The sequence below is a fragment of the Ursus americanus genome, chromosome 12, assembly GCF_024610735.1.
Source record: "Ursus americanus isolate L20-20 chromosome 12, mUrsAme1.1.p, whole genome shotgun sequence".
NCBI lineage: Eukaryota > Metazoa > Chordata > Mammalia > Carnivora > Ursidae > Ursus > Ursus americanus.
In genome coordinates, this window is record NC_142138.1 from 8,758,259 (window position 1) to 8,772,125 (window position 13,867).

The 13,867-nt window shown below is 36.3% G+C and overlaps 1 pseudogene; it reads right to left on the reverse strand.

Moving 5' to 3' along the window:
* Positions 1–310: 310 nt before the first annotated feature.
* LOC123793612 (histone H3.3A-like) lies at positions 311–6,383 on the reverse strand (annotated as a pseudogene).
* Between the last annotated feature and the right edge of the window lie 7,484 nt (positions 6,384–13,867).

Below are 13,867 nucleotides of genomic sequence, written 5' to 3' on the forward strand. Positions count from 1 at the left end.
ACTTTTAAAAAATTTAACAGGTTTATTTATAATTGTTATAAAGTTGAACTGCTGAAATTGGTTCACTGAAACATTTTGACTTGCATTAAGGCTTTATGTCCCCACATTTATGTTAAAAATTCACATACAAATGAAAATGGAAAAACTGCCCCTACCTGATTTCCGTCTTCTATTTTTCCACTTGCAATCATATACACTTTAGGTACCTTTTGACCGTATGGAAAAAAATATCTAACATTCAGAACTACCAATAACAGGAAGAAGAGAAAAAAAATTTTAAGAATGAAATGTTTTCTATCATAGTGGATTCTTAAGCATGTTCTCCACCTATGCGGCATGCTAGTTGGATGTCTTTTGGTATAATTGTTGTACATTTGGCATAGATAGCATACATGTCGATGTCTTCAAAAAGGCCCACCAGATAGGCCTCACTTGCCTCCTGCAAAGCACCAAAAGCTGCAGTCTGGAAGCACAGATCTGTTTTGAAGTCCTGAGCAATTTCTCACATCAGCCACTGGAAAAGAAGTTTTTGAATCAGAAGTTCAGTGGACTTCTGATAATATTTAACTTCACAGAGTGCCACAGTACCAGACCTGTATCAATTAGGTTTCTTCACCCTTCCAGTAGAGGGCACACTCTTGCCAGCAGCTTTTGTATCCAGTTGCTTCCTCAGTGTTATACCACCAGCGGATTTGCAGTCCACTGTGTAGAAGCCATCGTGTAGAGACCTCCTTACTTACCTCTTTACTCCTTCAGCTGGAGCTCAGCGAGCTATAGGCGGCACTGGTGTGAGCAAGCGACCATGGCAAGGCAGTGGCTGGGAACACTACCACTTACTTTTAATTAATGTTTGTATGATGTTTCTTTCTCCATTCTTTTACTGTCAAACTGACCGTATCATTATATTTGAAATGAGTTTCTTACGGACACATTGGATTGTATTTTTTAATTCACTCTGACCATCTCTATTAATTTGTGTTTAGATCATTTACATTTAAGGAAATTATTAACATTTTGGAGCTTAAGTTGTCATTTTATTTTTTACTTTCTGTTTGTCCTGTATTTCATTTTTATATTTTCCTTTCTTGCCTTCCTGTGGGTTGCTTGAATAGTTTTAGAATTCCATTTTGATTTTTTATAGTGTTTTTGAGTTCATCTCCTTGTCTAGCTTTTTAAGAGATTGTTCTAAGTATTATATCATATATACAGACATAACTTATCAGTCTAGTGATGTCACTTTATTAGTTTGAGGGGAGTGTAGAAACCATACTCTCCTTCATTTTCCTTTATACTCCCCCCTTCATAATATAATAATCTTAAATATTCCCCCTATATACATGTACAACCGCATCAGTATTAAAATTTTTGCTTCAGTTGTCAAACATATTTTAGAAATCTCAAAAAAAGAAGGAAGATCTAATATATTTAATTATATTTTTCCTTACCATATTATTTCATCCTTTCTGATGCTCCAAGTTTGCTTTATTTAGTCTTTCTTTCTTTCTTTCTTTCTTTCTTTCTTTCTTTCTTTCTTTCTTTCTTTCTTTCTTTCCTTTCTTTCTTTCTTTCTTTCTTTCTTTCTTTCTTTCTTTCTTTCTTTCTCTTTCTTCCTTCCTTCCTTCCTTCCTTCCTTCCTTCCTTCCTTCCTTCCTTTCTTTTTTTGAGATATTTTATTTATTCAGGAGAGAGCAAGCAAGAGCAAGAACGAAAGAGAAAGCACTAGCGGGGGGAGCGGCAGAGGGAGAGGGAGAAGTAGACTCCCTGCTGAGCAGGGAGCCTGACTCCACCATGGGGCTTGATCCCAGGACCCAGGGATCATGAATTGAGCCTAAAGCAGATGCTTAACTGACAGAGCCACCCAGGAGCCCCTAGTTCCTTCCTTTCTGTTTAGAGAACTCCTTTTAACCATTCTTCCAGTGTGCGTCTATTGATGACAACTTCTTAGTTTTCTTTTATCTGAGAATGTCTTGGTTTTCCCTTCATTCCTTTTTTTTTTTTTAAAGATTTTATTTGTTTATTTGACAGAGATAGAGACAGCCAGCGAGAGAGGGAACACAAGTAGGGGGAGTGGGAGAGGAAGAAACAGGCTCATCGTGGAGGAGCCTGATGTGGGGCTTGATCCCACAATGCCGGGATCACGCCCTGAGCCGAAGGCAGACGCTTAACCGCTGTGCCACCCAGGCGCCCCTCCCTTCATTCCTAAAGGATGTTTTCGCTGGATGTAAAATTCTGGGTTCAGAGTTCTTTTCTTTTAGTGTTTTGAAAGTGTTGTGTCACTTCCTTCTGATTTCCATGGCTTAAAAAAAAATTGATTGATTGATTGATTGATTTTAGAGAAAGGGAGAGAGAGCACAAGCAGGGGAGGAAGGAGAGAAGCAGACTCTCGGCTGAGCATAGGGCCTGATGCAGGGCTCCATCCCACGACCCTGAGATCATGACCTGAGTCAAAATCAAGAGTCAGACACTTAACCAACTGAGCCGCCCAGGCACCCCTGACTTCCATGGTTTTTGATGAGAAATCTATTGTCATTTGAACTGTTTTTCTCTGATCCATAAGGTATTGTTTCTCTCTTCTGCTTGCAAGATTTTTAATCTGTCTTTAGTTTTCAAAGTTTAACTATGATGGGTTTTGTTTAGATTTCTTGGGTTTATCCCTTCTGGAATTTAGTCAGATTATTGAATATGTAGGTGTGTGTCTTTTCCCATATTTGGGGAGTTTTCAGCCATTGTTTCCTCAAGTATTTTTTAAACCATGCTCTATTTCTCTTCTCTTTCTGGGAGTCTGATGGCATAAACATTAGATCTTTTGTTATGGTCCCACAGGTTCCTGAGGCTCTGTTCTTTTTTGTTGTTGTTGTTTTGGGTCTATTTTCTTTTTGTTGTTCAGATAAAGTAATTTATATTTTTATATCTTGTAGTTCATTAGTTCTTCCCTCTGATCCCTCTATTCTGCTGTTGAGTCCATTCACTGAGTTTTTATTTTGGTTATTATATTTTTCAATTCTAAAATTTCCATTTGGTCCATCCTTACATTTCCTATTTCTTTACCAAGAATTTTTATTTTTCCATATTTCAAACATGTTTTTATGTTTGCTTCTTGAAGTACTTTTATGATGGCTACTTTAATCTTTGTCAGATAGACCTAAAGTCTCTGTCATCTCAGAATGGCAACTATTGATTATCTTTTTTGTTTGTTTATTTGTAATTTAGTTTGAGATTTTCCTAGTTCCAGGTGGGATGTGTGGTTTTTGATTGAAACTTTGACATTTTGGGGTTTTCTGTTATGAGACTCTGGGTTTTTTTTTTTTTTTAAGATTTTTTTAAAGTATGAAAAAAACAGCAGTAATTTTTTTAGCAGCAATTCTTTATTATCATCAAACATCCAGTTTAAAAATTTTTCTGAATTGTCTCATTTCTTTTGACAGTTAGACTATTTGAATCAGAATCCCAATAATGTCCACACTGTGTTTTATCAATAAATCTCAAGTCTATAAGTATTCTCTCCTCTCCTTTAAAAATTTTCTTACAAAATTTTTGTTGTTGTTCTATTGTTATTGCAGAAACTGGGTGATATATACTGTCTGGATTTTGCCAATTGCTTCACTATTGAATTTAACCTACCATGCTTCTCTGTCACTTTCTTTAGGTGTTGGATTGAGCCATGAATGTTATTTAAATCTCCTGTTTTAGTCAGCTTTCTCTGACATTTCTATGGCAGGGGAAGGGAAATGCCCATCACCTCATTACTGTAAGAAGTCAGGGTACAAGTCCAGGTTTCCAATTTGGACTCTGTTTACATGCAGGATGGGAGCTATCCATTACTGCTGGGCAAGGATAGAAGTCCTGGTTCCACACTAGTGCTCCAACTGATACCACTCTGCCTGGGAAACATAGGTGTGCTTCATTTCTGCTCCCAATACGACCTCCCATGGACACTATGGGAGAGAACAAAGTAGCTTCATTATTTTGGGTCAGTGGTGAAAATCCTGACTCTACTAGACCTCTAACACCACCCCCCATTATCCTTTTTTAAAAAGTAATGTAGTTAATTGTAAGTTTATGTAGTTTAATTTTTTTTTTTAAGATTTTTTATTTATTTATTTGACAGAGAGAGAGACAGCCAGCGAGAGAGGGAACACAAGCAGGGGGAGTGGGAGAGGAAGAAGCAGGCTCATAGCGGAGGAGCCTGATGTGGGGCTCGATCCCATAACGCCGGGATCACGCCCTGAGCCGAAGGCAGACGCTTAACCGCTGTGCCACCCAGGCGCCCCTATGTAGTTTAATTTTTTAAAATGACTAACAATTGGCTCATAAAATTCTTGAATAATCAACTCTTACAAGTCAGCAGAAGCTGGCTCTGGCACAACTCAGTTAAAATGCACATAACCTTTGATCCAGCAACTCCACTGCTAGGAATCTACCCTAAGGAATTCTAAATTTATCTTAAATTCATCTGTGCAACTGTTTACTGGACATGTTTATACCCATGTGTGTCTAATAGGCATCTCAAATTTATAATGCCCAGAACTAAACCCTTCATTTTTATTCCATAAAACCTGTTTCTTCTGGGTTTCCTGTCTCAGTACATGGCTACCATCACCCAGATGCTCAGGTTCATCAGCCTTGACTCTTCTCTTTCTCTTAACCATCTGAATTACTAGCAAATCCTGCTGACTGCATCACCAAAATATATTATGAATCCTATGACTTCCTTCCTTCTTTGTCATTGAGCCTCATTGGTTTTAAGTAACCAGTCTCTGAAGTAATCACTGTGGCTTTGTCTGCCCAAACCTAGTTTACCCATCTCTAGGAGTATTGAGTCAATCCCACCTAAGCACTTCCATAAGTGGGTTCTGGTAAAAAGATAATTTTGGCTGCAGTGTTGCAGTGTGGTCATTTAATTGCTTATGTTCTCTGTTACAAACATCACATAGTACATACATATATAGTAGATTACGTAGGAAAAAAGAAAAGAAAAATAAATCCAGAATTTAGTGCTTATAATACTCTACATTTTCATGTGCAGCATGTTTTAAAATGTAAATTACTTCACATGACCTAAATAAATCCTTTTTTAAGCAGATATTTTAAATTATCTAGAGCCAGTTTCTTCTTTTAAAAAGGTCATTAATGCTTAATCTATCTTTTTTCACATAGAATGGAACAAAGTGATTATATATGAAAATTCATGGCAAATTCCTATATAGGGCAAACATACTTTTTTCTAAGGTGCTCTTTATTTCACCGTTCACACACTTAAAAGTAAACATGAAAGAAGACCTGTTTTACACCTTTGTGCCAGTATCTTTTTAAACCTCTGTTCTGTTTATTGCTGGTTTCTCTGGTTTCTTCACTAGGCCCACAAGAGAATAGTTTTCTTCATTTGAAATATACAATTGCCAAATAGAACATAGTTCTAAATTTGAAATGTTCTGACTCTTATAAAAGCTACCCTGACTTTTCAACTGCAAAATTTCAGAAAAATTGTAATTCATATGATTACTGCTGTTCAAGAAATTTATATCTGTTAGATGCATTTTTTTTTTTTTTGGTTTGGGAAGAATTTAATAAAGGGATTATATTTACAAAGGCATGAGCAGAGTTTAAGGAAACCAAGAAGGGATGATGCAGTATCCCAGGGCTAATAACAGTAAGAGAGCTAGTAAAAGTAGACCTTTCTTTTTTTAAAAAGAAGATTTTATTTATTTGAGAGAGAGAAAACAAGAGAGAGAGAGCACGAGTGGGAGGAGGGGCAGAGGGAAAGGGAGAAGCAGACTCCTTGCTGAGCAGGGAGCCTGACACAGGGCTCAATCCCAGGACCCCAGGATCATGACCTGAGCTGAAGGCAGACGCTTAACTGTCTGAGCCATCCAGATGCCCCCAAAGTGGACATTTCTTACCAGTATTCTCAACTATTGGCTTTGCCTTCCCCAGCCCAATTTTATTTGGTACCTTAAGTACTTTGGCAGATGGATAAGTACCTTTCTCAGTGCATCCCGGCTGCTGGTAGCTACTAGTCTGTATGACTATTTGATGGTTTATAGGAAACCATGTGTGAAAGACGGAGCTAGATGCAATTTATATACTCAATATACATTTGAGTGCTGCTATATGTGAGGATTGTGATAAGTGCTGAGACAGTCAAGAAGACAAATCTTTTTGTCTAAATGGAATCACAGTTTTGGCCTATTTATATAGATGGTGTTTGTACTGTCTGCATATTACCTAATGCTTAATATAATTTTTTTTTTCAGCTAACCCCCAATGCTTTGCTCCCACTGACTTCCTTGTTTTTCTGGTCTAAGAGTGTTAACGACTCCTGGCTGTCTTTGGTTCTTGAGATCCTCTTCTTTCCTTGTTTCTTCCTTTAAACTTGTCCACATCTCTGCAAATAGTCCTTAATTTAAGTTCTTTTGAGCATGCCATCCATTTAATGCAAGAACTTAACTAATATAATCTATTTCAACATGCATTCTGAATGAAAATTGATGTTAGAAATATTCAAATTCTGTGTTGAAAAGGAAAAACAAAGCTGGGGGCATCACAATGCCGGATTTCAAGCTGTACTACAAAGCTGTGATCACAAAGACAGCATGGTACTGGCACAAAAACAGACACATAGACCAATGGAACAGAATAGAGAACCCAGAATGGACCCTTGACTCTTTGGGCAACTAATCTTTGATAAAGCAGGAAAAAACATCCAGTGGAAAAAAGACAGTCTCTTCAATAAATGGTGCTAGGAAAACTGGGACAGCTACATGCAAAAGAATGAAACTTGATCACTCTCTCACACCATACACAAAGATAAACTCCAAATGGATGAAAGACCTCGATGTGAGACAGGAATCCATCAAAATCCTAGAAGAGAGCATAGGCAGCAACTTCTACAACATCAGACACAGCAACATTTTCATGACACATCTCCAAAGGCAAGAGAAACAAAAGATAAAATGAACTTGTGGGACTTTATCAAGATAAAAAGATTCTGCACAGCCAAGGAAACAGTCAAAAAAACTAAGAGGCAGCCCACGGAATGGGAGAATATATTTGCAAATGATACTACAGATAAAAGACTGGTATCCAAGATCTACAAAGAACTTCTCAAACTCAATACACAAGAAACAAATAAATCATAAAATGGGCAGAAGATATGAACAGACAATTTTCCAATGAAGACATACAAATGGCTAACAGACACATGAAAAAATGTTCAAAATCATTAGTCATCAGGGAAATTCAAATCAAAACCACACTAAGATACCACCTTATGCCAGTTAGAAAGGCAAAAATTGACAAGGCAAGAAACAACAATTGCTGGAGAGGATGTGGAGAAAGGGAATCCTCCTACATTGTTGGTGGGAATGCAAGTTGGTACAGCCACTCTGGAAAACAGTGTGGAGGTCCCTTAAAAAGTTAAAAATTGAGCTACCCTATGACCCAGCCATTGCACTACTGGGTATTTACCCCAAAGATACAGACGTAGTGAAGAGAAGGGCCATATGCACCCCAATGTTCATAGCAGCGTTGTCCACAATAGCTAAATCGTGGAAGGAGCCGAGATGCCCTTCAACAGATGACTGGATTAAGATGTGGTCCATATATACAATGGAATATTACTCAGCTATCAGAAAGAACGATTTCTCAACATTTGCTGCAACATGGACGGCACTGGAGGAGATAATGCTAAGTGAAATAAGTCAAGCAGAGAAAGACAATTATCATATGGTTTCTCTCATCTATGGAACATAAGAACTAGGAAGATTGGTAGGGGAAGAAAGGGATAAAGAAAGGGGGGTAATCAGAAGGGGGAATGAAGCATGAGAGACTATGGACTCTGGGAAACAAACTGAGGGCTTCAGAGGGGAGGGGGTGGGGGAATGGGATAGGCTGGTGATGGGTAGTAAGGAGGGCACGTATTGCATGGTGCACTGGGTGTTATACCCAAGTAATGAATCATGGAACTTTACATGAAAAACCAGGGATGTACTGTATGGTGACTAACAAAATATAATTTTAAAATATTATTATAAAAAAAGAAATATTCAAATTCTGGTTAACTATAGACTTGTTTGTGTAAGTGCTCTAAAGAGCTACCATCCCCATCACCTCCTTTATGCTCCATCTCAACATTATGTTTGTTTCCACAACTCTTACCTAAATTTTATTTTTTATTTGCTTATTTATAATCTTCTCCATTAGACTGTAAGTTGCATAGGGCAGGGACCATGTTTATTTTTTCAGCATTGTATTCCTGGCGACTGGCATATAGTAGGTGCTCAATAAATATTTGATCATTTATTTGTTTGACAAATATTGAGTACCTACTATATGCTAGGGCCTGTTTCAGATTCTGAAAATAGAAAAAATAAACCAAGTTCCTTCTCTTGTAAAATGAAGAATTAATTGTGTTCTAAGTATAGATATATGAGATGTTAATAGCCTTTATATGAAAACAGCATTCTGTGGACAAATAAATTTGGGAAACAGTTATTCAAAAGTTGAACTGACTTTTTGTTGCAGATTTTCTCAATTACCTTACTAAGCAAATGTGAATTTACAAGAGGAGATTGATAGATATGCAATGTTTCCCAAGATCTTTTTTCACAGAGCCCTATTTTCAGTGCCCAGTCAAAGTTAGACTTTTCAAAATAGACTATAATTGGGGAGCATGGTTGTTGTTTTTTATTATTTAAGTGGGTCAGGAAAAAAATGACTATGCAATTTCGCTATCTAATCCATCTCCTATTTATTATTCTTTAATCAATTGACTTAAAATATACAACACAAAATGATCTTTATGATTTAAGAGCAAGTCATGCCTTTTTTAGAAGATATAAAACAAATTAAACAGTTTTACAGTTGACTCATGAGGTGATGTATGATTAAAAACAGATCTTCAATATAATAGTTTGGTCCTCAAAGATGTGCACACAACATTGAAACAACTGGCATAATTTCAAATTCATCTGTGTTTAATTCTGGGTCATACCAACATAGATTAATGCATTTTGCCAATTCACCAAGATGGCCTACTGCACAAACCATACATTTTAATTTTGTACCTTAAGTGCTCTTTTTCTCCCAGAAGAAATTTTAGTTCCACCTCTTAATTGCTGTGTCTTAGAAAAAATGTGTCATCTCCGAGCCTCAGCTTCCTCAACTATAAAATGACATACTAACACCTATCTCACAAAATTAAATAATATCATATAGTATAATTGTTTTCATGAGTAGGAAGTTACAGACAAGTTAAGGGAACAGGATACACAGAATCATGAATGTGGTAATGTATCAAAGTTGGAGACATCAGTAAGAATGCATCTTTAATTACTGTAGGTACGGATGATTAAATATAGAAATATTTGTAGATATGTGTACACACATAGGTTAGTATATGCACACATACATCTTTGTTCTGTCCACTGAGAGAGCTTAGAAGAAATGACACCCTGATACAATGAACACACTTAGGGCCTAGATCTTGGCATCTAGTGCCATTATTCATGAAAAGGAACCAGGGATCCTTGAAAAATGGATGATTCTATGACTGGGGTAGACAATATACAAGATGAACCTGGATCATCTTGTGGTATCAGAAAGTAAGGGATTGTTTAATACACACACAAACACACTATGCACACTGGTGGGATATGTCAAAGGGGCATAGGAGCCTCCTGAAAGAACTCTTAAATGGCCAAAAATGGAATAATTTGAGCAACAAAATAAAAGTAGCATCAAATTATAACCCAAAGTATAAAATAAATATCCATGAGTCCATAAAGATACAAATACATGACTAAATTAATTAATTAATGGAGAAGAATAGGCAAATTTCCTATGCAGAAGAACTCCAAATATATTATATAGATACTCAAATCTAAAAGAAGGGGAGCTTAAATTCCTACTCTTTAAATGTAGGTTGCACATAGTGACTTTCTTCCTAGAAGTACAATATCGAAAGTTGGGGGTAGGAATATCTTCATAGTAGAAAAGCCTAAGAAACACTATAGTCATCAGATCAAGGTCAACATCAACAGTCCTATGTCATGTTGGTGGTACATACCACAATATGATCTGCTATGATGAAAATGGTACTTTACATTTATAATCTTCCTCCAAAAAACCAGTAACTCATACCATTATGCACCTGTTAGAATGGCTAAACTCCAGATCACTCACAACACCAAATTTGGGCAAGAATGTAGATCAGCTGGGACTCTCATTCATTGCTGGTGTGAATGCAAAATGGTAGAGCCACCTTGGATATTTGGTAGTTTCTTACAACACTAAACATGCTCTTTTCATTTGATCCATCAATTGCATTCCTTGGTATTTACCCAAAGGAGTTGAGAAGTAATATTCACAGAAAACCTGCACCTGGATATTTGTAGCACATTTATAATTGCTGAAGCTTGGAAGCAACCAAGATATCTATCAGTAGGTGAATGGATAAACTGTGGTACATCCAGACAAGGGAATATTATTCAGTGCTAAAACAAAGTGAGCTATCAAGTCATGGAAAGATATGAAGGAACCTTAAATGTATGTAACTAAGTGAAAGACACCAATCTGAAAAGGCTACATATTGTATGATTCCAACTATATGACATTATGGAAAAGATAAAATTATGGAAAGAGTAGAACAATCAGTGGTTGTCAGAGGTAGAGTGTTTGGAGGGATGAACAGAAGAGCACAGAAAATTTTTAGGGAAGTGAAAATACTCTGTATGACAGTATAATGATGGGTACATATCATTATATATTTACCCAAATCCATAGAACGTACAACACCAAGAGTTAATCCTAAGGCAAACTATGGATTTGGGAGTGATCATGATGTGTCAATTTAGGTTCATCAGTTGTAACAAATGTACCACTCTGGTGAGGGATGTTGGTAGTGGGATAATGAAACAATACTTGTGGGGGGCAGGGAGTATATGGGAAATCTCTGTACTTTCCTCTCAATTTTGCTGTGAAACTAAAATTAACATAATAATAACAAATAACAAAAATAATTAGTATGTACATAAACTTCTAATTAGTGTATTTTTAATCATCTTAAAATTATTTATCATTTATTCTTTGTCATTGAGACTTTATATGCTATATGGAAGTCAACTTGGAATCAGCATCCAACACCCTCAAACTCAGCCACACATTTGTTTTAGAGTAAATTCATAACGGTTCAGAATTGCTTGTGTACTACAGATGCTGTTCTTGTCTTCAAAACCCTGTGTTACTACATATTTCTGCATTAAAGAGTAAATTTGATACAAAAATAATAACACAGAGATTGTAAAGATGAAGAAACAAACTTAGTTCCCTTAATTCTGTCATTTTACATAACAATATGGAGTTCTTATTTGTGTTTAAAATTTAAAATTTAAAATGCAGAGACATTTGAAAGCTGCTAAAATCAATACTGGAGAAACAAAGACATGTAATTTCTAAAATTTATTGTGAAATAGGATTTTTGTGACTCTCTGCCAAGCTTATTGTTTCTGCTTAAGACTTTTACTATTTTTACTATTTGTAGATATGTTGCTTCATTTGAAAGAAACTTTTCAAAATTAAAGTCAATAAAAAGAGTTTTTCAATCAACAGTGAGTAAAGATAGATTGACAAATCTGACTATATTCTCTATTGAATATGAGTATATGAAGAAGGCCAATTTTGATGAAGTCATTGACAAAAAAGCAGAAGGTATGGCTCAAAAGCAAAATGGTATTCATTACCACAACAGACAACTTGTAAGTGTAAGTTTCTTTCCCCTTTAAAAATAATTAAAATGTTTTGGGTCACCTGGGTGGCTCAGGCAGTTAAGTGTCCAACACTTGATTTTGGCTTGAGCCCCACTTTGGGCTCCGTGTTGGGTGTGGAGCTTGCTTGAGCTTTTCTCTCTCCCTCTCCCTCTGCCCCTTCTCTCCAAGCTCATGCTCTCTCTCTTTAAAATAAGTAAATAAATAAATTAATTAATTAAATTAAAAATCATTAATCCTTTATTTTTTTATTTTTCTGTACTCTAATTTTTAATTGTTTTTAATTATTTTTGCTATTTTTAATATTTATTGAGATATAACTGACATATTTTGTAAGATTTAGGTATACAACACATTGGTTTACTTTTTAAATTATTTTTAAAAGTTTTTATATAAATTCCAGTTAGTTAACATATAGTGTAATATTAATTTCAGGTGAACAATATAGTGATTCAACATTTCCATACAATACTTGGTGCTCATCACAAGTGCAATCCTTAATCCCCATCACCTATTTGACCCACCCCTTCACCCCCCTGCCCTCTGGTAATCATCAGTTTGTTCTCTATAGTTAAGAATCTGTTTCCTTGGGGCGCCTGGGTGGCACAGTCTTAAGCGTCTGCCTTCAGCTCAGGGCGTGATCCCAGCATTCTGGGATTGAGCCCCACATCAGGCTCCTCTACTGGGAGCCTGCTTCTTCCTCTCCCACTCCCCCTGCTTGTGTTCCCTCTCTCGCTGGCTGTCTCTCTCTCTGTCAAATTAAAAAAAAAAAAGAATCTGTTTCCTTGTATGTCTCTCCTTTTTTTTCCCCTTTGCTCATTTGTTTTGTTTCTTAAATTCCACACGTGAGTGAAATCATATGGTATTTGTCTTCCTCTGTCTGACTTAATTTTGCTTAGCGTAATACTCTAGCTCCATCCACATCATTGCAATTGGCAAGATTTCATTCTTTTTTATGGCTGAGTAATAGTCTACTCTATGTATGTATACCACATCTTCTTTATCCATTCATTTATTGATGGACATTTAGTCTGTTTCCATAAATTGGCTATTGTAAATAATGCTGGTGCTTTATAAACATTGGGATGCTTGTATCCCTTTGAAGTAGTATTTTGGTATTCTTTGGGGTAATACCTTGTAGTGCAATTGCTGGATTGTAGGGTCATTCTATTTTTAACTTTTTGAGAAATCTCCATACTGTTTCCAGAGTGGCTGCACCAGTTTGCATCCCCACTAACACTGAAAGAGTGTTCCCCTTTCTCCTCATCCTTGCCAAAACCTGTGGTTTCTCATGTTGTTGATTTTAGCCATTCTGAAAGTTATGAGGTGATATCTCATTGTGGTTTTAGTTTGTATGTATTTCTCTGATGATCAGTGATGTTGAACATCTTTTCATGTGTCTGTTAGCCATCTGTATGTCTTCTTCGGGAAAATGTCTGTTCATGTCTTCTGCCCATTTTTAAACTGGATTATTCATTTTTGGGTGTTGAGTTTGATAAAATCTTTATAGATTTTGGATATTAACCCTTTATCAGATATGTTTTTTGCAAATATCTTCTCCCATTCCATGGGTTGCCTTTTAGTTTTGTTGATTGTTTCCTTTGCGGTGCAGAAGCTTTTTATTTTGATGAAGTCCCAATAGTTTATTTTTTGCTTTTTTTCCTTTGCCTCAGGAGACATATATAGAAAGAAGTTGCTACGGCCAATGTCAAAGAGGTTACTTCTTGTGTTCTCTAGGATTTTTGATGGATTCCTGTTTCACATTTAGGTCTTTTATCCATTTTGAATTTATTTTTGTGTGTGGTGTAAGAAAGTGACCCGGTTTCATTCTTCTGCATGTTGCTGTCCAGTTTTCCCCACACCATTTGCTGAAGAGACTATCTTTTTCCCACTGGATATTCTTTCTGCTTTGTCAAAAATTAACTGATCATAGAGTGGTCATTTCATTTCTGGGTTTTCTGTTTTGTTCCATTGACATATGTGTCTATTTTTGTGCCAGTACCATCCTGTTTTGATTACTACAGCTTTGTAATATAACTTGAAGTCCCGAATTGTGATGCCTCCAGCTTTGCTTTTCTTTCTCAAAATTCCTTTGGTTATTCAGA